Source organism: Pinus tabuliformis, chromosome 6, assembly GCF_031772625.1.
Source record: "Pinus tabuliformis cultivar Carrire ecotype Pingquan chromosome 6, CPIR1, whole genome shotgun sequence".
Lineage (NCBI taxonomy): Eukaryota > Viridiplantae > Streptophyta > Pinopsida > Pinales > Pinaceae > Pinus > Pinus tabuliformis.
Genome location: NC_142292.1, coordinates 427,822,480 through 427,845,188, shown reverse-complemented (window position 1 = coordinate 427,845,188; position 22,709 = coordinate 427,822,480). Strand labels below are relative to the sequence as shown.

At 37.2% G+C, this 22,709-nt stretch overlaps 1 pseudogene; it reads right to left on the bottom strand.

Moving 5' to 3' along the window:
* Nucleotides 1–16,018: 16,018 nt before the first annotated feature.
* LOC149259133 (uncharacterized) lies at nucleotides 16,019–16,576 on the bottom strand (annotated as a pseudogene).
* Between the last annotated feature and the right edge of the window lie 6,133 nt (nucleotides 16,577–22,709).

The following is a 22,709-nucleotide window of genomic DNA, read 5'->3' as shown; positions in this document are numbered from 1 at the left end:
CAGGGTTGACTCTCCCATGCTCAGCGAAAAGGAGGTCACAACTCCTTCAGCTTCTCTCTCCCCGACAAAACTTGTGAATGGGCAAGTTTCTAAAAATATGGATAACAATGTCATTTGTTCTCCGCAGTATTTGTATCAGGAAGCCTCTTATGAAAGAGATTCAAGACCCGAAAGCTTGAGTAAGTTTGCAGGCACTTCAAAAATCAACACTTCACCTTTGCAATGCCCGTCTATTCCGGAGCCAACTGACGACAAAGCGGTCCCGTCCCCTCCTCCCATACAGTTTAAAGACTTTATTGTGGGATCCCACCCCATTCTTATTTCTTCATCATCGTCGTCGCCCAAAAAGTCCCTGAATCTATCCTCGAATGGAAAGGAGCCAATGACGGCTGTTACCCCTCTAAATTCCCCGACCTCCTCTCCTGTTAATCCATATGATAGTGACCTCGACTTTCTATTAAGCAGAAAATCCTTGGAGCTGGAACCGCTGACTATCCATAAACCGAGTAATCATGGAGTGCCTTTTATTAGCCCAAACTCAGCAAGGAATATAACAGTCAGAAAGAAACATAATGGGGGCAGCAGATATTTTAGGGGGAGGACAATTATAGCAGATGGTGGTATAAGGAAACTATCCTTGACTGAGGTTCCCATCTATGATATGTCAGAGACATAGCCTCTTAGAGCATGTGTGGCTGGTAACTCTTCCAAATGACCTTTATGATTTCCATGAACATTCGAGGTCTGGGAGCAGACCTCAAATTTTTGGCGCTAAAAGACCTCTTCTATTCTGCTCAGCCAAAAATCATTTTAATACAAGAAACGATGCATAGCAGCCATGTATCCATTGCCTATTTTAGGAAAATGTTTCCCTCATGGTTCCTGGTAGCTTCAGAGGCTAAGGGTCTATCGGGAGGGCTGGCGGTTCTGTGGGACCCTGATTGGATCAGGGCAAGGGCGTTCAAGTGTTTCACCGGCATTCTCATTTCAGCATCCATCAGAGGAAAAGATTGCCCTATTAATATTTTGAATACCTATGCCCCTTATAAGAACAGGGTCACCTTTTGGGATAAATTTTTTGCTTCAGAAATTTTTGATATAGAATCTCTGATGATTGCAGGCGATCTCAACGTAACTCTAAGCACTGAAGAAAGATGGGGAAACTGCAGGAATAAAGATCCGCTTGCTGATCGCATAAAGCATGAACTTTTGCAGAGAAATTTTGTAGACATTGCCCCTTCTAAAATGATGCCGACGTGGGATAACGGAAGATCAGAAAAGGCGTATATCGCTAAAAGGATCGATCGGTTCATTGTTCATGGCAGCATCATTGATAAAATGGGAATGCCACACTCGTCCATTGGGACTGCTCTTATATCTGACCATAGACCAATTTATCTCTGTTGGAAGGAAAGTGGTTTCAGAAAGGGGTACCCTTTTAAATTCAATAGAACATGGCTGCAAGACCCAGACTTCAATGAGGTTGTAACTAAAACTTGGAAGGATTTTTCTGCTAAGGATTCGGTTCCCCCGTTTATGACTTTCAGAGACAAGCTGAATGCCATGAGAAAAGTGGTCAAAGATTGGCAATTTAAAAAAAGACAGAGGGATAGAGCCTCTCTTCAAGAAACGCAGAGGGAGTTGGATACGATCCACATGAATATGGATGCTAATTCCTTTTCCTTTAGCATGAGATGTAGGATAAAAGAGCTGGAAAGAAAAAAACAGAACTTTTTGAAACAGGAGGAAGCCTTCTGGAGGCTCAAAAGTAGAGTAACATGGCTTAAGGAGGGTGATAGGAATACGAAGTTCTTTCATAATTATGCAAATTCCAGGTGTGAGAAAAACACCATATGGAGGATAAGCGATGGTCAGGGAGGCTTTTATGTCACTCAACAAGATATCTCTACAAAAGCTGTAAATCATTTTAAAAGCCAATATAAACGAAGGGAAGGAGGCGGTTTCCAGGACATCCTATGGGGAATTGATTTGGTGCCTCAGATGTTTGATGATGAAAAAAATGAGAGCCTCTTTCGGCCTGTAACAAAGGACGAGCTTATGGGTGTTTTGAAGGACTTTAAAAAGGACAAATGTCTTGGCCCAGATGGCTGGACAATAGAATTTTTTATACATTTCTTTGATATCATCAAGCAAGATCTGTTGAGGATGGTCGAAGCATCAAGAATTTCAGGTAGTATTCATCAGATTACATCCTCCACTCTAATAGCTCTTATCCCGAAAAAAGTGGAGGCGGTTTCATTCCAAGATTTCCGGCCGATTTCCTTATGCAACATATCTTTCAAGATCATCACAAAAATTATTGCTGAAAGGATAAAAGAGACTCTGGCCACCTTTATTACTAAGGATCAACACGCTTTTTTAAAGGGAAGGAATATATTGGATGTCGTCGCCAATACACAGGAATGCTTGTTTACTATGCTCTCGGAGAAATCAGATGCTGCCATTCTGAAAATTGATTTACAAAAAGCTTATGATTGTTTGGATTGGGGATTTATAAAATGTTTATTAGCAAAAATTGGTCTGAAATCAAACTCCATTAGCTGGATTATGGCGTGCGTGGAGAATGTGAATTATGCAGTCATCATTAATGGCATGCCCTCTCCTTTTTTTCCAGCTGAAAGAGGGCTTCGTCAAGGGTGCCCCCTATCTCCTCTTCTGTTTATCCTGGCAATGAACTCTCTGAGCCTTCACATTAACAAGGCGGTCTTAGAAAATAGGTGCAGGCCCGTAAAGATATGCAGGAAAAACTTCATCTCTCACAATCTTTTTGTTGACGATGTGCTTATTTTTGCTATGCTCTGCAGGGCATCGTGGACATGCCTCTATGATATCCTTAATAGATTTCAAAGCGCAACAGGGTTACATATAAACAAGGCTAAGTCTGTTCTTTTCCACAACGACACCAATATGGAAATGGTGAATTGGGTCTCTGAGTTATTTGGAATAGAGTCGAGGCTGATCAAGGATGGTGTAAAGTACCTGGGCTTTCAGTTAAAGGCCAACAGTTACTCTAGTGCGGACTGGCAGTGGATGATTGACAGGTACTACAAAAAGATCTCGGCTTGGGAATTCAAGTGTCTCTCCTTAGCGGGTAGAGTTATTTTAACTCAAGCTATCTTATCGCAACTGGCTGTTTACTGGGCTCATATTTTTTTCCTCCCTGCAAGTATAATACACAAAATGAACAAGATCTCTGCAAATTTTATATGGGGCGGTAAATCTCATCAGAAGAAATACCACCTTTCTAGGATGGAAAAGATAGCTTCGCCCAAGAGTTTAGGAGGTTGGGGATTACTTGATCTGAGGGTCTTTGGTAAAGCTCTCCTTTGTAAGTCTTTGTGGAGGGGGATCTTCGGGGAAGGGCCGTGGAGCAACTCTATCAAAAAGAAATATATGAAAGGAAGGGATATAGAATTCTGGTACAGGAAAGGCAGGATTGGTACAAAATATGGATTAGCTATTTGGCTCAGTTTTCGAAAAATAGAGCAATATTTTCTAAAAAATTTAAAGTGGAAATTACAATCTGGCAACAGAATTCTTATTGGCATAGACCCCATCATGGGTGGCCGGGAGGGCATTTCCATTCCTGAGGATCTTCTTAGTTTTTTCCACAGAATTGGTATATTTACTTAGGACAAGCTCATCTCAGCTTGGCAAGGCCCAATCCCCCTTGGAAAGAGGCTAATGATCTCGGCATGCCAACTTCTCTGGCTGGGCTTTGGAAATCCGTCATGGTATCTCTGAAAGGCTGTGGTTTTCATCGTTCAAGGGAAGTTGACTATCTGATCTGGACGGTTCCAAATGCAAACATGGTGGTTCAAGTAAAAGACATTTACGCTGATCTGTTTCGCCCAAAGTCCCCTCGTTGTAGTACGATTTTTCCTCCGCTCTTATGGAAGACAGGTTGCCCTCCGAAATTAATTTTCTTCTCGTGGCTTGTCTTCCACAATAAAAATTTGACATGGGAGAATCTGAGGAAAAGGAATTGGCACGGGCCGAGCAGATGTGTGATGTGCAATTCTCACGAGGAATCAAATTTCCACATGTTTTTCCAATGTCAATCTTCTTGGCAAATCTGGCAGGCCTTGGCAAATCTATATGGTTTCCCTCTCATTGTTTTTGTTTCTACTCAGGCAGCTTTTGATTGGTGGAGTGCGCAAAAAGACTCATGGAGGCCCATGATTATTATTGTCCTTTGGTGTGTTTGGAAATGGAGGAACAACAAGATTTTCAAGGAATCAAAGATCCCCCTCATTTCTATCCTGCAGCAAATCATATCTGTCTATGATACTATTCCAAAAAAGCAGCCCAAAATGAAGAAAGGCAACAGATCAGAGGATGTATGCTTCCACTCAGAGTTTCCAAAGGCGTTTTTTGATGGTGCTGAACAACAAAATATCTGTGGATGTGGGGTTCATATCATAATGGACAAGAACCTGCAATACTTTTTTTCATGGAATGGAGGGAGCGGTACCAATAGCTTGGCGGAGGTGCGGGCCCTAGCAGGTTTACTCGCTTTTTGTATTTTTTTTGTTATCCAGACTATTTCTATTTTTGGTGATTCCAAATCTGTGGTTGATCATGTCATGGGATTGAGTCACATCAGTTCCCCCCACCTAGCTGGATGGCTGGACAGGATCATGTTCTACTGGGGACTCATGAAAGATAGCTCAATTCAACACATCTGTCGTGCTCAAAATCAGATAGCGGACTGCCTGTCAAAGGAGGGCCTGCTTCTTGGGTCAAAGACCTGGTCCATGAAGGTTGTTTTCGGCGAGAATTCCTGGCTCATCCAGGATTTCTCTATTCCTGGATGCTGACTTTTCTATGGTTTTTTCCTCCTTTTCATCTCTTGCTTCTAAAATCTGAACATGTCGTGATATATGATGCCCAGCGGTATCTATGATCTAGTTTTTCAAATCTGAATTGGTCTTGTATGTGTTGCATATATACATGGTTTTGTATATGACTGATGCTCTTTTTGGAATTTTTTGTCATCAGGATGTATCTTCAAAATCAAGATCATACAGCTCCTGAATACTGTTATTTGTACAATTTGAAACATTATATTCTCTCAATATAATATTATGATGCTTTTTCGTTCTGAAAAACTCAATCAAACACATCGGTGTTCCATTGATAATTATGATTAAAATTTAAAACTGGTTAAATAAAACATTGAGATGAGAGTGTGTATATAATCTAAACCTTAAAAGATTAGAAAATATGTGGTTTCCAACTCTGGTTCGTTGGTTTTTCATAAATCATAATTATTTATATTTATTTATTTTCTTAAAAAAAAAAAAAAAATTGCAGATCAGGTAGCATTTGTATATTTTTGTTTCAGATTTCATTTATCACGGTCATATAAATATTATTTTTTACTTAGATATTTTTTTATATATTATTTTTACTTAATATATTTTTTTTTCTTATTATAAAAATATGTTACAAGTAATGTTTTTATTTTTTCTTATGAATTGTTAGTGTAAGTTCCCAATGGTCAATTGGGAAATAGTTGTTTCCCAAATATGAATTATAGCTATCATCTAGAAATATATAAATCAAAGATTTATATCTTATATGTAACGGTTGTAATTAATAAAAAATATATTACAGTGTATTTGGTGTTTTGGTCTTTTGTGTTAATCATTCTCTCTGCCCTCAATTTTTCTAATATAGTATAAGAGCTAGTGAGGGTCGAGATCTCGGATGTGTGGAGTGATCGATCAAACCACCTGTGCATGGTTCGTTGTGTTGTCCGTATTAAAAGTCATGATAAATGATTGGAATGCAGATATGCTGAAGAGCTTTGTGTGCTTAAAGTCGTCACTCACCAAGATCTGCACGGGATTCGAGATCCGAGGATTCCACCATCAACGAAGTCACAAACCTGGGACTTGAGATCCGAGACTATCTGAGATCCACGAGTTGCCACGGAGTATATATATATATGTTTTCCTCTTCTCCTGATTTGCCGAAAGGCTCCATGGCATAAGGCAATATTGTGCACATGGATTGTGGTTTGAACTTCATTTTTCTTTGACACATCAACTTTCGGCCTCATGGTCAGTTTCATCTTCACATTCTGTGTTATGGTGTCCGAAGTGAGATCAGCCTCAACACTGTCCTCTTCTCACACTGCTCAGAGACTGAAGTTTGGTCCCTTGGCCACAAGACCAGGCACTGCTTCAGTGAATCATTTGCTACGGAGATTTAGGGGTAATGGTATGCTTTATGTACGAGTAGTTCCTTTTCAAATCCTATGGGAATGCTATATTGCAAGCCGCAACGAGCAAAAGAGAGGAATTCGGATCAGTAGCTCCTTCAAGCATCGCTGGATCCTTCTGTCTTCTTGCTTTAAATTCTCCTGCGGTTCCTTCGAAGTCTCCTCTGCCATAACGACCTCCAGTACGCAACCTGTCGACTGCCACAGCCAGATCCAACCGCCTGAGGAAAATCTTCCAGGACAATTGCCTCTGCATCAGCGAGGTTAATGGTGAACCATAATTTAAAAATTATTGGCGTGCCAGCTTGCTGTAGGCTAATTGGTATATTTGAGATTTTCTTTGGGGGGCTGGGAGAGGTGGGGGGGTGGTTTGAGTTGTTTTTTTGGGGGGCAGGGCGGGGGAAGGGGTGAGGTGGGCTAGGGGGTGGTTTGGGTTTGGGCGTTGTGTTAAAATAATAAAATTATTATTAAGAGATTGTGTTAGTGTTGGTGTTTATGTTTTTATTGGTTATAAAATGGGTTTGTGGTTTTTAAATTAGAAGATTTGGTGTTTCGTCTATAGTATGGTTCATTATTTGAGGATTACAAAGTTCATATGGTTAGAGGTAGTTATGTTTTAAATGGAGGTCAAGTAACAGCTGGAAAATGTAGTGGTGAAAAAGTCATGTTTGTGAGATTCGAGAGTGGATGTAAGTGATAATTCAAGAGCGGATGTGAGTGACAATAAAGACCACTGAGACATAGATTGTTATTGTTATTGTAATATGTGTTTTTAATCTTTTTAGTGTAATTATTAAGAGAGAGTATTAGAAATAACGCTTCCATATGTTCTTAAGTTATCATTATGAGTTCTCAAGTGTCAATCTATAAATTGTTAGTTCCTAAGTAAGTTGTAGTCATGATCTAAAAATATAGAAGTTAAAAATTTATGTCCCATATAACTATTAGGATAAATAAAAATATATCACAATATATATATTTAGTATTTTGTGTTTAATGGCTATCTAATATCTTTCAAATTTTCTAACAAATAATGATTGAAAATTTAAATAAATGATATTTATTTTATTAAAATAAATTGTTTCAAATTATACATCCAATATATCTATTATCTTATTCATTGAAGAAATACATTTGAAGTTTTCCTATCACAGTAACTAATGCGTGAAATTAATACACTGAACAATTCTTTTGATCATTGATGAGTGAATTATGTTAATGATTTAATTTCTGTAATTATTTTCGTTTCAGGATGTAGAATTTGAAAGAGTAGTGAAGGGGTCTTGAATGGTGTTACTAAATCTGTTCCGAAGAAACCCTTAAATTTGGTAGCTCATTTTTTTTTTCGTTTCCAGGATACGGAGAGGAATGGGCATCTCCATTAAATCCCTGAAATTTTCTAGTGAATAGAATTTCATGTGATTATAATTTTTTTTTATAAAAAATGGAAATTAGTTATGAATTCATCAATATTTATTAGATTTAATACAAATTTTATAAGATATTTAAACTGATAAATAAATAAATTTAACGTTATTTTATTAAAATAGATAAAGTTTTTTTTAAAGTTAGAATTTGATCTAAATTTCTTAAACATACTATTGAGTATTTTTTATATTCATTAGTAGTGTTTATGGATTACTGAAGTTAATCATTAATGAATAATAAGTTATTCATTAATATTTTAAACAAAGTTATTAAACTATTTAGAAATTTTAAAAAATAAAAATTTGAATTATTAAAAAAAATTAAATTTTTAAGATTCAAATTTTCATAAGAATTTTCTATGAGAAATTTGGGTCATAAGTTTCACTCTTTTAATTCTAATATTTTTAATTTAAATTAATTATATTCATTTATTTTGAAAAGCAATTGATAAAAAGTTCTTTAAGATTTTGCTTTGTAAACATTCCCTAATCCAATATTTATAAATGAAATAAAGTTTATACCTAGATTATGATATTTAAAATAAAGAAAATAATGAAAAGTATAACACATTGTCTATCGTAGTTCATCGTAGGAATCTTATTTCAATTCAGGGTGGATGGAGGTTGGTTGACTGTGGAAAACTAATTCCTCAATATCACAGTACAAAATATTTTACAACACACTCGAGGCTGGAATCGATGTGTTTAAAATCCAAACAACTCTTTATGTATCATAACTGAGGTTCCCTTCTCCGTCGAAATTGTCGGAAGCAATCCGTTTCATGAAAGGGATATCCTTGGATTTTGATCCACGCTCAACCATGGAATACTCTAATATTGGGTACCTAATCTCAGCAGAGTTATTGAGAAAGTCACTGGAAAGAATTATGGTGAAAATGTGCATAAACACAAGTTCCACTAACTGGGAATGAGGCAAATAAAGTTGGGACAATCTATGTTGGAGCATCTGGCTCACAACGAAGTTCGTTATTATAGATACAAAGGCGAAAACACAACATTTGTGTCAATATTTCCTAACCATGGATTCATGGATTCAAGCTATGGATTAATGGATTACCGTAGTTCAGACTCTTATGCTTCATGAATTGGAAGTGCAGGCGATCTTGTTAGGATTGTATATCACATTGATGAGCTTCGATGTTCTGCAAATTTGAGGAAAGAGATGGTAGATGCCATGCTCAATGTTCTAATGCCTTCTAATAGAGGGAGTGTGGCAGGGAATCCACTGTATGATCACCCAAGGGGATTGGATGTGTTCATTAGTTTTAATAAGATGTCTGTCAAAATTACAAGTTTTCAACATAATGGTGCAGCCTTTGGCACTCATTCTTATGTTATGAGATTTACAGAGGAGAATATCACTTTTTCTTTTCTTGCTAATAATTTTGATCCGAATTGGATCATTATATCATTTTTCGTCTATTTCGATTCATTTGGAGTGGAAAAAGTGGAGGGATCAGCTCACATGACCATTATTACCAATCGGACCTAGTTTGGCGAAACGGGGTTTGAAACCTTCGAGAAGCGTTTTGAGGCATGAAATGATGTTTTTTTGGGGTAAATTTTTTCTACTCTAGTGTAGAAAATTTTCATGTTATTATACATATAGAGACCTTTCCAACGACATAAGATGCGCACCAATCAAAGTCCGTATGCAAACGTTATGCCACTCAGAAGTTAGCCTTCATGTTTTCACACCTATAGTTCGGGGGGATGTCATGTCAACCCCCATTATCTCTGGAAAAGGTGCTAGCCACATGTTTTTGATGTAAAATACTCTAGAAGAGTCTATATTGTAACTCTAGTTAAGAGTTTATGTAGTCAAACTTAACCACTAGTAGGCTATCAGGCTAAGTTATAATTGGGCCATTAGGAGGAAGAGGCATTCCATTCTTTTGAGAGCATTTTTTTCATAGTTAAGCAAAGATAGACAAGAGAGATATGAGTTAGAGCACATAGAGAGGATTTGTGCATTGTATCAGCCCATGGGCCACAAACATTACTTATTTGTACTTGTAGCCATATTTCCAGACAGAGAAAGAGAGCGAAGCGACCTCGCCTTCCAGCTGGGTTTTCACCCAAAAGGGTTTCCCATAGAGCACATTTTGTGTCTTATGTGTGTGTGATCCTATTTTATCGTTATCTAATTTTTTTCATGATTTCCATTTGCATGCATGCACTGATTAAAGTAAAAGCTACAGATCTAGAAATTAAATAAAACAGCAATAGTGTAGGATCTCAAATTTTTAATATAATATTATCAAATCTGTTGTGACGAACTATCCAGTGGAATATCCATGACAGTTTACATATTAAGTTTACCAATGGATCCAACCTTCAATTATATTGTGGTAGGTAATCTAATCGAGGTTTCCAAGGTTATATGTGATTTGCCTATACATGATTTATTTCCATAGTGGATAAGGTTGGATAAAGTTGAAGGTTGAGGTAGATTTGAGAAGGAAATTTCTTAGTCTAATTTCAGTTTAAGGTTCAAGTTGATTTACTCTTGCATGCTAGAGTTGGCTAAATTTAGGAGAGTCAGTTAACTAGGTCAAGTCGAGTGATTTCAAGTTAAGTTATGGTTTGGAAAAGTTGAATTTAGGGTGTGTGCACATGTGAAGTTATTTTAGGCGATCTGCTAGATGGAAAAGGTTTAAATACCCCTCATTGAGTTCATTCTAATAATCAAGTTTGTGTGATCAATAGAAAAGAACAATAATTCCTATGGTTTGTGTGTGTTAATTTTTTGTGTTTCTCCTCTCTACATTCCTAAAAAATTGATATTCACCGTTTGTAGCTGCATCTTGTAGAACCACACTATGTGAGGGATAATTCACTGTCGGATGAGCAATGTGTTAAATACATTTTTGATTTAAGAGTGTCGAAACTAAGCTTATCCTAACAGATGCATTCGGTAAATTAAATAAGGGGTGTAGAATTAAAAAAAGGCATGCGAAAATCCCCAAAGGTATTCACTCGAAAGGAGTTTTTGTTAAAGTGTTAAAGTTTTTGGGCTTTTCCAAAAGTCTATTTATCGACAAATTTTTGTGTTTTTTCAAAGCATGTTACTGTTTTTATCATTTTTTATATATTTTATAAGAGAGTTATTAACATTATTTAATTATAGGATAGGAGGTTATATTTATTTATATTTTAATGATTATATTTAATCCTTAAACAAAATCTGAAAAATCTTCCTTAGGCTTAGCCTGTACTCATCACCACTGATCAAGAGCTCAGGACCAAGTGTCGTACAATGGTCAAAAATGAAAGTGCTCAAAACTAGTTTGAATCTGAATGAATGGATAGAGCTCGTCTTCCTGATTCCGGCGCCATGAACGGTTCAGAAAACGGTCTTCGTATGAGGAAGTTATGCCAAAAAGAAAAATTGCCCAATAACATTGAGATTTTGAATTTTTTCAAAAAAAAATTCCCGGAATATTCCAGAGAATATTTTTTTTGGGGAGCGAATGGCAGGCTGCCACGTGGCAGACTCGGAGGCAGCAACGTGGCATGGATGACGTCAGCAGGTGGCATGTGCGTTATTTAAAATTTTGGTGGCAGTGAGGTTCGATCCCATGACATCCCGTGTAACACCGAAATGCTTAACAGTTGAGCCACTACTGAAGGTCTTGTTATGTGAGTGGGGAAAAATTTATATGAAGTTTAAAATGGCTTTTGGGGGGGCCCGAAGGGGGTAGCCCCTATACCATGGGACCCTCTCCCCATAACCGCGAGCCTAACTCAACCGCCGGCGCTATTGTAAACGGTTACCGCATTTTGTTATACAACGTGTTCACATTGCCACCAAACGCGGGAGTTAACACACAGTCCACCGCCCATCCACTAACCATCCAAGCGCCATCCAAGGTAAATTGCTCGTTGATAAATGCGTTCACATGTGCCATTAAAACAATCCGTTAACCGGCGGTCTGTCTGGCGGAGGATTTGGCGAAGCGCTCCAAAAATGGCGGAATTGCCTATTTGTCGGGGTTATCTAGCAGTTAGCCAATTTTATTTGGAGTTTTTCTAGGGCAAACTGGAGAAACTTTAATGAGCCATAACTTTGGCTAGGAAAGTCCTTTTTGGACGAATTTTTTTTTGATTTTGGGTCTCCTCGACCTTCTGAAGCCATTGGCATAGGTTTCACAACCATATGAGGTTATTTGCAGGTGATATTGCTTCTTGGAAGTTCCAGGAGCCACTAGGGCCAAATCAGTTTGGGAGTTGCATTGGGAATTGTGCAGCCAATGAATGTGGAACGAAGGTCATTCCTAAATTTTTTCAGCATTCTGAATCCATTTCTACAGCTCGTTTTTCCTGTTGATGCATTCTTCTCACTGTTTAGCTTCAGGGAAACTTTCATGGCCACTAGGGCCATTTCAGTGCTTGAGTTGTTTGGGGGCTATGTTCATCCATTTTTGGTGATTCAAAAGCCTATGTCTTTTATTTTCGACCTTCTGAGTCTAATGGCAGAGGTTTCAGAGCTAATTGAGGTCATCTTCACCTCGAAATTCTCCATGCAAGTTTAAAGGGCCACCAGGGCCAATTGGGGAAAGTATTGTATAAGGTACAATTTCACTGTTTAGTGTTTGGGAAAGAGCATGTTTAGCTAATTTCTGTCTTCTGATTCTGTATTTACAGTCATATCTGTCTTTCGAGACACTCATATTCTTGTATTAGCCTTTGTAGCATTTTTAATACAAGAGGACAAGCCTAGTTTGAGAGGTTTGGTCCAGCAGATGTAGCCCGGAGGGGGTGAACTGCTTTATCATTTTGATGTCTTTATTTGCTGAAGATGACATGCTAAACAAAAACTGATATAAAGTGTTAAACAACAAATATACATAAATTGCATACACACATAATCACCTATTCAGCTGCAGAAAGTTATTTGTCTTATTCCGCAAGACATCAAACTTCAAGTATGTGTATGTCAAAGACTTCTAAGTGTTTACTTCGTTATTTCTTTAGGCAGAGCCTGTAGAGGGCCGGGTAGCCTTTGAAACTCATCCTCTCTTTAGATGTGACATGTCCGGTGAATGCCCCTACTGTCTATCTCTGTATAATAAATAAGAAGTTTTCACATTTTCAGAGGTCACTTGGAGTGTATAGCTCACATTTGCAATTATGGGAAATGGATACCTTGCACCCTTAAACAAGTACATTCCATTTTCAGATCAACCACTTACCATTAAAACAATTAGAAATAACATTTGAAGATAGTGTCTAGAGAAATAAATACCAAATGTAGAGATTAGAGTATGTTTTTCATGGAATCCAGCACTTCTCCATCAATGTACTCTTAGAGGCCAATAGACCCAACATGGAGAGATACAACCTCTTTGATAAGTCATTAGTTTTTTCATTTAATTCTCGAAGAATATGATAGTAAGAAACCCATTCGAAAGCCCCAAGGGTTAGCTCAACCAGTCAAATCAGTGCCTCGCTGATCGGGAGGTCACAGGGTTAATTATCCCCAAAGCCCTTGGGGTTAGGCCTAGTTATTGGCCGCAGGGCTTGATTCCCTTCGGGGCTAATAAGCCCAAATATTTTTGTGGATGTAGCGGCCAGCCAATGACCAAGGTGTCCGTGAACCACGAAAAAAAAAAACCATTTGAAAGCCTATAAAACATGTTGGATATTACTTACAATAGGTTAAAGTTTGACATTTCTCACTAAGACCCTATACGAAGGTCAATCAATTAATAGCTTGGAGTCTCCAAATATCTACAACTTTTTGACCTCCTTCTTGCATACAAATTCCAAAAGGAACCAAAGGGCTATAAACTCATAATTGTTGTTAGAGCCTCTTCTTATGGCATACCTATAGAATGTATAATGAAAGTGTCTAAAAGACAAAGAAGCCCCAACACCAAACTGAGGTGGATAACCTTCATTTCCCCATCAAAATGTTATTTTTTCATAGTACTACATTTTTCTTTGCCTAGATAATTGCATTTCTTCATTAACACATTAATTTCACCCCATAACATTATAAAATTATTCAAATCTACATCATTATTCATAAACAAAAGAAACAATATAGAAAGAAAAACATCATCATCGTAAATGTAATGGAACCTAAAGGAACAATAGAAGAAAATAATGCACATGTAAAGATTGGTCGGAGACCAGGGAAAAAACACTATGGGGGAAACCCTTGTAAATTCTTCTTCTTCTTTGATCGTCATCAAATGATTCAACAAAATAGAGTACAATGATCCATATATTCATAAATGCAACAAAAATAACTACAACATCCATAACATGGCCTTAAACATACTTATATTAAAAGATCTTGAGTCTGAGGACTGTAATGCAATGTCATTGACTATAGTTAACAACTAGATATTGTTGTCATTGTGTTGAACTTTGTTTCATACTAATAACTCATCTTTCGGTCCTAGATGCATGCAGAGATATTGTGTGTGAACATCTAAGACAAATTTGGATGCTCTTTGCAGAACTGGATGAGTGCATCTAGGACAAATCTGGACACTCTCTAGAGAACTAGATGAGGGTGTCTGGGGTCCAAACATACCCAAATCCACCTCAAACCTTGGACACTCCTATTAGGATTTTGTGTGAGCATCTATGGCAGCCTAAATGATCCCTAGACCATTCTATGTTGTTTCCAAGGACCAAACTGGACTGCAGAAACCCTAGCCTCCTAGACACTCCCATAAACACTCTTTGTGTGCGTCTGAGACTTCTCGAATGCTCCCATGAGCATACTATGCTAGCTTCTAGGGATGAAAAACCTTAGTTACTTGAGAGTGTTTAAGACTCAGAAACCCTAGACACATGCGAGCTTCGACCATGCAGTTTCAGACCCTTTGTGTGAGCTTTCCTTTGTCAGACTTGTCCAAACCAAAGAATAGAAGAGAGAAGAGAGTACTTGATTATTGTGTCCAAATGTGCTTGAGGTATTTTCTGTATATATGCTTTCATGAGGGTCCATTTGATGTTGAGGCAAACATGTTCAATTGTACCTATGCTTAGGGTTGACCTAAACCAATATACATGAATAAATAAATAACTTCAACAACCAACTTCTTCTTTTCCAAATAAGGTGATATTTAGGTCGATTTTGGTCCTCTAAACAAGAGGAATCTATTGCAATTATTATACTCATCATATCACTTGTCCAAAGTGGAATTTGATTATGTTGGACACCTAATCCTCTATGGGTTGGTGTAGAATGTGAACAACCATGAGAGTCCAAGAGACCTTGGGATGTGGAACCCAACGGTCACACGAATGTACTATAAATGGATATCATTGTCAAATAATATATGTACTATTCTGCTTATCTTTAATATTTTTTTGCTGCCATATGTGCATTTGACATGGTATCAAAGTGGGTGTTCTCTTGCCCTGCTTCATTTTGAGCCACTGATTTTGTGATTTATATGTGCATGAAAATTCGGCTACCATTTGATGAATATCCTATCAGCCATATTTTAGTTGCATTCTCTACCCTCCCCAAATAGAAAAATGTGAGTTCCTCCTGCAGGAACGCTACTCTTGAATTTTATACTGCAGAAACATTGAATTCTGGCCATTGCATTATTTGCAACAGTCCAAAATTTACTTAGCTCTGTCGATTCTCTGCCTCATCTATTAGAAACGTTTCATGTTCTCTTGACTGCTTCATTGGGTTTTATAGGTTCATCCCTTAAGTATCCTTGATATGGGTTACAATTTCTACCAGGTTCATCCTTGGAGTATCCCTGGCGTGTGTTAAAACTTCTCTACAGTTCATCCTTGGAGATCCCTGGCATGGGTTAAAACCTCTCCCATAATCCATAGGAGAAAATTCTCGTTCCTTTATATTTCTCGGAGCCAAGTTGATTCAAAATGCCTCTTCTATTATAACCTATCAGAATTGGTGTAACTCCATTTCCCTGACCCCTGAAATGAAATGCGTTGGTTCCAAGTTGGTTAGACTACCTGACTATAGCTCAAAAATTATGAACCGCATGTCAGAGATATTTGAGCTAGATTCTCTGCATAAAACCTACCCACTCTACCCGCAACTTTGGTTTTCCTATTATGTTATATTATTTGCTATGTAAAACATATTCATGCAAAAACGCATGTGCCTACAGTTTGGTCCCACCTACGTACTCTGCCATTGGAGGAATGAGATAATTTCACAAATCAATTCTAATTCGTGAGAGAAATTAGATTTGCAAGTCCATGTCTGAGGTATCCTGCTGTCAGGCTTCTGTCTCAATGCAGCTACAACTTGTGTCAAGTTGCGAATTCAAACCCTAAGGAGTTGTGGTGGTAGGGTTATCGACACTCTTTCTTACGAATTGCTAAAGGTTGAATCTTGCAAAATATCAGGCAAGCAGTTCTTTAATGCTTCACATGCCCTTTGATTTTTAGAAAGCATAAGATAGCAATGAATTATGTGTTTAAGAAATCACATGGAGGGTTGTTCTACAAGTTTACCAATACCTGACCTACTGTTAAAAAGAAAAAAGGCGCTCTATTTTTGCACAAATATATGCTAACCCAACATCATCCAAGAGTATTTTTTGGACGATAAAAGTTGCCACTATCTTTGACAGTAAACTTCCCATCTCCATTGTTCACAAGCAAAGTGGAATTATTTCCATAGAAAGTAGAAAATTGATGGCATTCGTGTCATCCACCTTCACAAGTGCGACAATCACTCCAAGGCTGGTAAGTCGTAGGTATTCAAATGGTCGTGTCTTGTTGATAGTGTTTAGAAAGGATATAGATATAAAGATATATGAGCATTGAGGAAAAGGCTTCTAGTATCAGGATGTGATGCCAAGCACTGAAGAAGAGCTAATGCATTGCAAACATGATTTGAAGCACAATGAGAAATTATCCGTGAAAGTCATAGAGTTATCCCTCACCAGAATGCCAATGCCTCCAGTCACCAGAATGCCATTACTGAACCTTTTGAGTCTGTGTAGAATGCAATGTTGAAGCTATTATTATTTGTGCACTGATATTTTACTCGCCCAATGTGAATTGTTTGCGCTGTTTGAGAGGAAATATCCAACTATTAAATAACTTGGAGTTGCATAGGGTATTGGTGCATTAGCATCAACATTTGAATGTTGAGCGTTGAGCATTGAATAAGGCAATCTCTTTGGCATTGTATTGTTCAAAATTGAATGGGGGCGATTGAAATTCCACGACCTGGAACTACTGTATGCTGCTTTGAATACATTGAAGGCTTACATATTTCATATGTTCAATAATATTCAATTGTGATTTTGAAATGATTATATATCTTTACAACTTGGCTTATTTATATATGGCTTGAGATGAAGAATCTGTATTTGTGAAATTCACTTTATTTTTTCAAAGAAAATGGCCAGAATCAATGAAGTATTAGAGTTCCTCAAAACTCTGATATTTTCTACTACTCATGACACATTAAAAGTCAACAAAGTCTCTCTCATAGACATTTAGGTCTGTCTACAAAATGCAAAAGAGAAAACTGATTTTTTGCAGCTTGAATCTCAGCTTCAGCGAGTAGAATTACAACAATGGAGTCATCATTCTAAACCTATTTCTATTCAGAACAATGAAACAGACTCCCATAAATAGCAATTCAATAATGTTACAAATTCATATCGAGTGCCCAATGAAGCAGCAAGGTTACATGTAGATGTAGAAATTCAGTTTGCATTCCCCAAGCCCATCATAAGACCTTGGAAAGAGCTTCTCCACAACAAGTACAGAATTGGTCTTGGATATGAAAAGGACATGTCCTTTCACATTCTAGACTACTCAAAGCCCATTCAGTTTCAAAGTGCTGGATTCCTTCATGACAGTTCACCTCTAGTTGTTCTAGATTTTGCCTCTCTTCCATAGCAACAGATTGTGAAATGGCAACACTGTGACCGAGTTGGCCATTTGAAAGATCACAATTTTGATCTTCAGCCATGTAAGCACTGTCATAAAATAAGTCATTCTTCAAACGGGTGCTTCAGAAACAAACCTCCTGAAAGAACAAAGATTCATCTTGGATGGATCACTTCTTGGCAATGAGTATCAACAACTAAGAAGATATTCCAGTCATATGTCAGAACTTGTTCTAGAGTATTGAACAGTCATGCAGCTGAGTTTTTTCCATCATCTCACCTTGTATCTGACAGGGGGGAAATGATGGTCATCTACAAGCTTCAAGGCCACATCAAGCGAGCTTGAGCCACAACATGCCACACCAGATTCAGAATTGTAGCCAGAGAAAAAAATGCCCCTAAGCATACCTTTTCGATGATACCTCTTCAAAGAATTGGAGACACTTCTTCTAGCAGAATACTTCAGCTTCTTGCCAATTTTGGAAGAGTTCCAGGAATTTCATTAAGCATTCGAGAGTTGTTGGTCATCCTTAAACCATCACAGGTTGAGACCTCCCTTTTCAAGTTGAGGTTATCCCTTTTATGCGGGGTGAGACCTCCCTTTCATGGTTGAAAGTTTCCCTATTCAAAAAATCAGGAGCACTTCCTCTAGCAGAAGACTTTAGCTTCATGCCAAACTTGGAAGAGTTTTGGGAACTGTACTAAGCATTCCAGTGTTGGTGGTAATCCTTAAACCATTACCCTTTATACCAACATTTCAGAGAGCACATTCAGCCTAGTGTTGCCATGCATGTTTTTTGAACATTTTGTATTACAACTCTCTTCTTGGACTCATACATACCCCTTCAGGTCAAGGGGCGAATGTTGGACACCTAATCCTCTATGGGTTGGTGTAGAAAGTGAACAACCATGAGAGTCCAAGAGACCTTGGGATGTGGAACCCAATGGTCACACACGTGTACTATAAATGTATATCATTGTCAAATAATAGAGTACTCTCCTGCTTATCTTTAATATTTTGTTGTTGCCATATGTGTGTTTGACAAACTATTGTTGCATAATTTTAACATTCCCTCTCAACTAGGGAGAATTCTACCTGCCAATATATGTCCATCGATCAATATGCCATTCTGGTATCTTCAAGTGTCATCATGTATCATCACCAATAATATTTGTCATGTGGTCATCATGCTGTGATAATCTCAAATATGGCATCATCATCAATGTACATCTCGATCTATACCTTGCTTATTCCTACTTGTCTCTTTATTGTTTTTTATCGTATGTTGAACATTCTCGAATCTAGAAGAAGAATTATTTGTTACTAGAGGGGAACTTAAGATACCACCTTCTATTCATCAGGCTATTATCCGATATCTCTGCCAACGGGCTACTAACTAGAATTTCATCATCAAACATCATCAGAGAGCATATCGTCAAGGAGCACATCTCACCCTAAAACCACATCGGGGAGCACATCTTGACCTAGAATCTCATTGGGGATCTATACACATACAACCCCATATCAAGGTATAGGATATCCAAACACACATGGGATAACATCATGACCCTAAATTGGGGAGCTCAATCTCAACCCGAAATTGCATAGGGTTATCTCAACCAATCCTATTTCCTACTGATCTTCCCATTGATGACCCTAAATAGTCATGTGGTAGAACACCTACATCATAATCGACTTGGGTTGTACACCCCAAGTACACTCTCAACTCGTTGGCCAAACGAGGAGCGATATTCTCAACAAACTCTACTTATGGGTATGATGCTAATTAGGGTATACTCTACAAAGGCTAGATAGGGGAGAAACATTCTCCAACCCTATGTAGATAGGTGAGAAACATCTCCAACCCTATGGGTAATAGATACGGGTCATACCCTATTTTCCAGAGTTCCCTCCATCCTAGGAGCCCTCTATCTCAATTCCTCACCCTTGGAGCTCAGACAAGGATGAAGAGTTGGCTCAATGTCCTCGATCAATGTTGCTCTCATCATAATCAAATATGGTATCTTCTTGTCTCAATAGCAACTGTTTCCTTTTCATACAGGACATCAAATCAATACCATGTTAGATCATAAATAATCATATAAATCAAATAAGGATACCATAATCATCCTCCCTCTCAAGGAGGTGTTAATTGCAAGCCTAAGCTTGTCTCGAACAACTGTACTGTCTCAAAATATTGAAGTATCTTAGTCCCAACTATATATATGGGATTCTCTATCATCACTATGTATCCATGTCATGTTCAGTTGATCAGACGGGTCTCTAAGGAGCTTTTGCATCTTGTTGCACAACTACTCATGATAGCAACATCATACTCAATCTCGATCATGCTATGGATATCTCATCTAAGATGTCATGGAAGATCTCATACGAAAGCAACATCCAAATGTGCTCATCAACAACAATCTCATATCAATAATACATCCTTGCAGTTACATATCATAGGAGAAATATCTCAACTTCAAAAATAGAACATCTCATGCAAATATTTCAAAGGATGTTTGGTGGCAAATCTATGTGAATGAAGTAGGTCAATCATGAATTTATTCAGGTTTTATGTACATCATATATATACAGATGGATGTTCAAAACAGAACATCAATGCTTCAATCAATTATCAGATTCCATGTCAATGTCAACAACATTTTGAACTTCAAATCAGAGTGTCCAAGGATTTGCATTTCCATTATTCAAACAAAAAAAATTCAATACTCCAACTTTTATAAATCGATTGAGTTGACTCCTGTAGTAAGTCTTCCTCAGTTGTCCAGGGGACAAAGGAATGTAGGCCCCATTCAAAATAAAGTGATTCAAGAAATAAAGAATGCAAAACCTCTTAAAAATTACTGCTATGTTGCAAGCATGAAACTAGAAATCACACGACAACTTCATTCCAACTAATCTAAGGAAATAATTGAATGCTTTAAAAAGAATCAAGATAATAATGCACTGCTTCTCTTAAAGACAATTCAATACTTTCATTGTAAGAGAAATATGCAATAAGACCCAATATATAATTCACGATATTTACCCTGATCTTATTAAATACTTCCTTATAATATATGCAACATTTAATTATAATGAAGAATTCTGTGAGTGTTTTGTCAACAAGATTCACAATCTTTTCTTATGCTGATCTGGGTATATGCTTGCAAAAATGCAGGAATAAATGTTTTTCTACAACAATGCAAGAATCTATCTCATATAATATTCAAAGGAAATCATGAACACATGTTAAGTTAAGTTAACCAGAATTCTTGCTCAGCAATTATTTCACCATTGGATTCTGGAGATAAACTTTGTTATGCATCAATGAGATCAAGGCAAATCTTTGTAATAATAAATAAGAGACACAGTTAAAACATTCACTGTTTACCTTAGTTCATCCTTTATGAAAATACATCCAAAAGCATTGTTATTAAACTTAAATAACCAGAGTAGTAAAATAAAGCTTGTGGAATGAAATTAAAAAATAAATGAATGAAAGAAGAGCCATGAAATGAAATTACAGAATTATCTAAGATCACATGCACACTGTGAAAACTAAAATGCAGTAAAAGAAAGTTAAGAGGTTTAGGGCAACAGACTCATTGGTGGGCCCAAACACCCAGCTCATTGCCCTTGTAGCAATTTAAATCACAGGATTTAAAACATTTAGGAGAAACAAAACTCGGAAATGATTGCAGAATAAACTCATTTTAGAGTAGAAACCATAATTCGAAGTTAAATGTCGAAGAAGTTCATTGCACAAGCCCTGTTACAAATTCATAAAGAAATGTTCCACTAGTTCTAGTGGTCCCCTCAAGAGATCATCCCCATAGTGCGCAACTCCTCCCTTCCTGCATAGTAAGATCGATTCCCTCCTCCTACAAACAAATATGATTTACATAATACAATCTTCCATATACAAAAACCCACCTTCACACCTACGTGACTCCCTTTTATAATGTTCTTTCATGATAATCTTGGCTCTATTCCTTAGAAAACAACATGGGGATTGAATCCCAATTGATATTCATGAATGGAATATCAGTACAACCATTTACCAATTGAATAAATGAAGATCTAGCATGAATTTCCCAAATTTGGCCATTTTCTACAATTCTGGAAAAATGGGTTTTTTTAACAAAACACCTCCAAAGATCTCTGTGTATCTCCTTAACCATTACGAATTTTGGAAAAAAAATTGGAGGCAATCTAGCTTGTTATATTTTCAACAATAACCTCTCTCATAATTTTCTGGTTCAGATCCATTGCCTCGGAAATCGTGCCCGAAAATGACTTTGAAATCTGAGATACTAAAATTTTGGAAAAACAGTCTATTTTTAGAAAATTGCCTCAAAGACCGTTATGTAACTTTTAGACCATTATGAATTTTAGAAATCAATATGCAACTTTGTCAACTTGCTATACTGGGAAAAAAACCCATGTTCCATAATTTCCCTATTAGCCTTCACCTGCACGAATATCGAGGTGAAAGTTGGCATGTGGAAACTATCGTGAATTTGGGGTTGAGGCATTAATTATTGCCTAAACATAAATCCGTATGACCTGGGTGTATCTTAGCTTATGTGGAAGTGTTCAAAAACCATTTTTAACAAAAACCTCTTTCATATTTCCCTAGAGATGGGTCAATGTATGAAAGCCCCAAATTAGTACAGACATGTTGGTGGAGGCATGTTGGTGCAAGCAAAGTTGGTGTAGTCACAACTGGTATAGGAAATACTACTATAGGAATGTTAGCACCTGCCACAAAAGAGCCTGACATTCATGACATCTTCATATTGAATTAACAAAACAAGAAGAGTTCATAGATCAACAATTGTGAGCTCTAAATGCCTCTAAATGATAACTTAATAATGCATAAAATGAATAATAATGATTATAGACACTTAGTATAGGCATAAAATTATTCAGGTAAATCATGAAAAGTTGGAGAAAATGGAGGCTCAACACTCCCCCACGCTAACCTTCTTTCATGTCCTCATGCAAGCCAAACCATAAGATTATAAAATCATGCAAGAAGGCAGAGGGAATGTTTAAAGATCATACTATGCTTCTCGATAAAAGTGCCATAAAAAATATTCACAAGGAAATATTAAGCTATCATGGTATGTCATAATATAAAG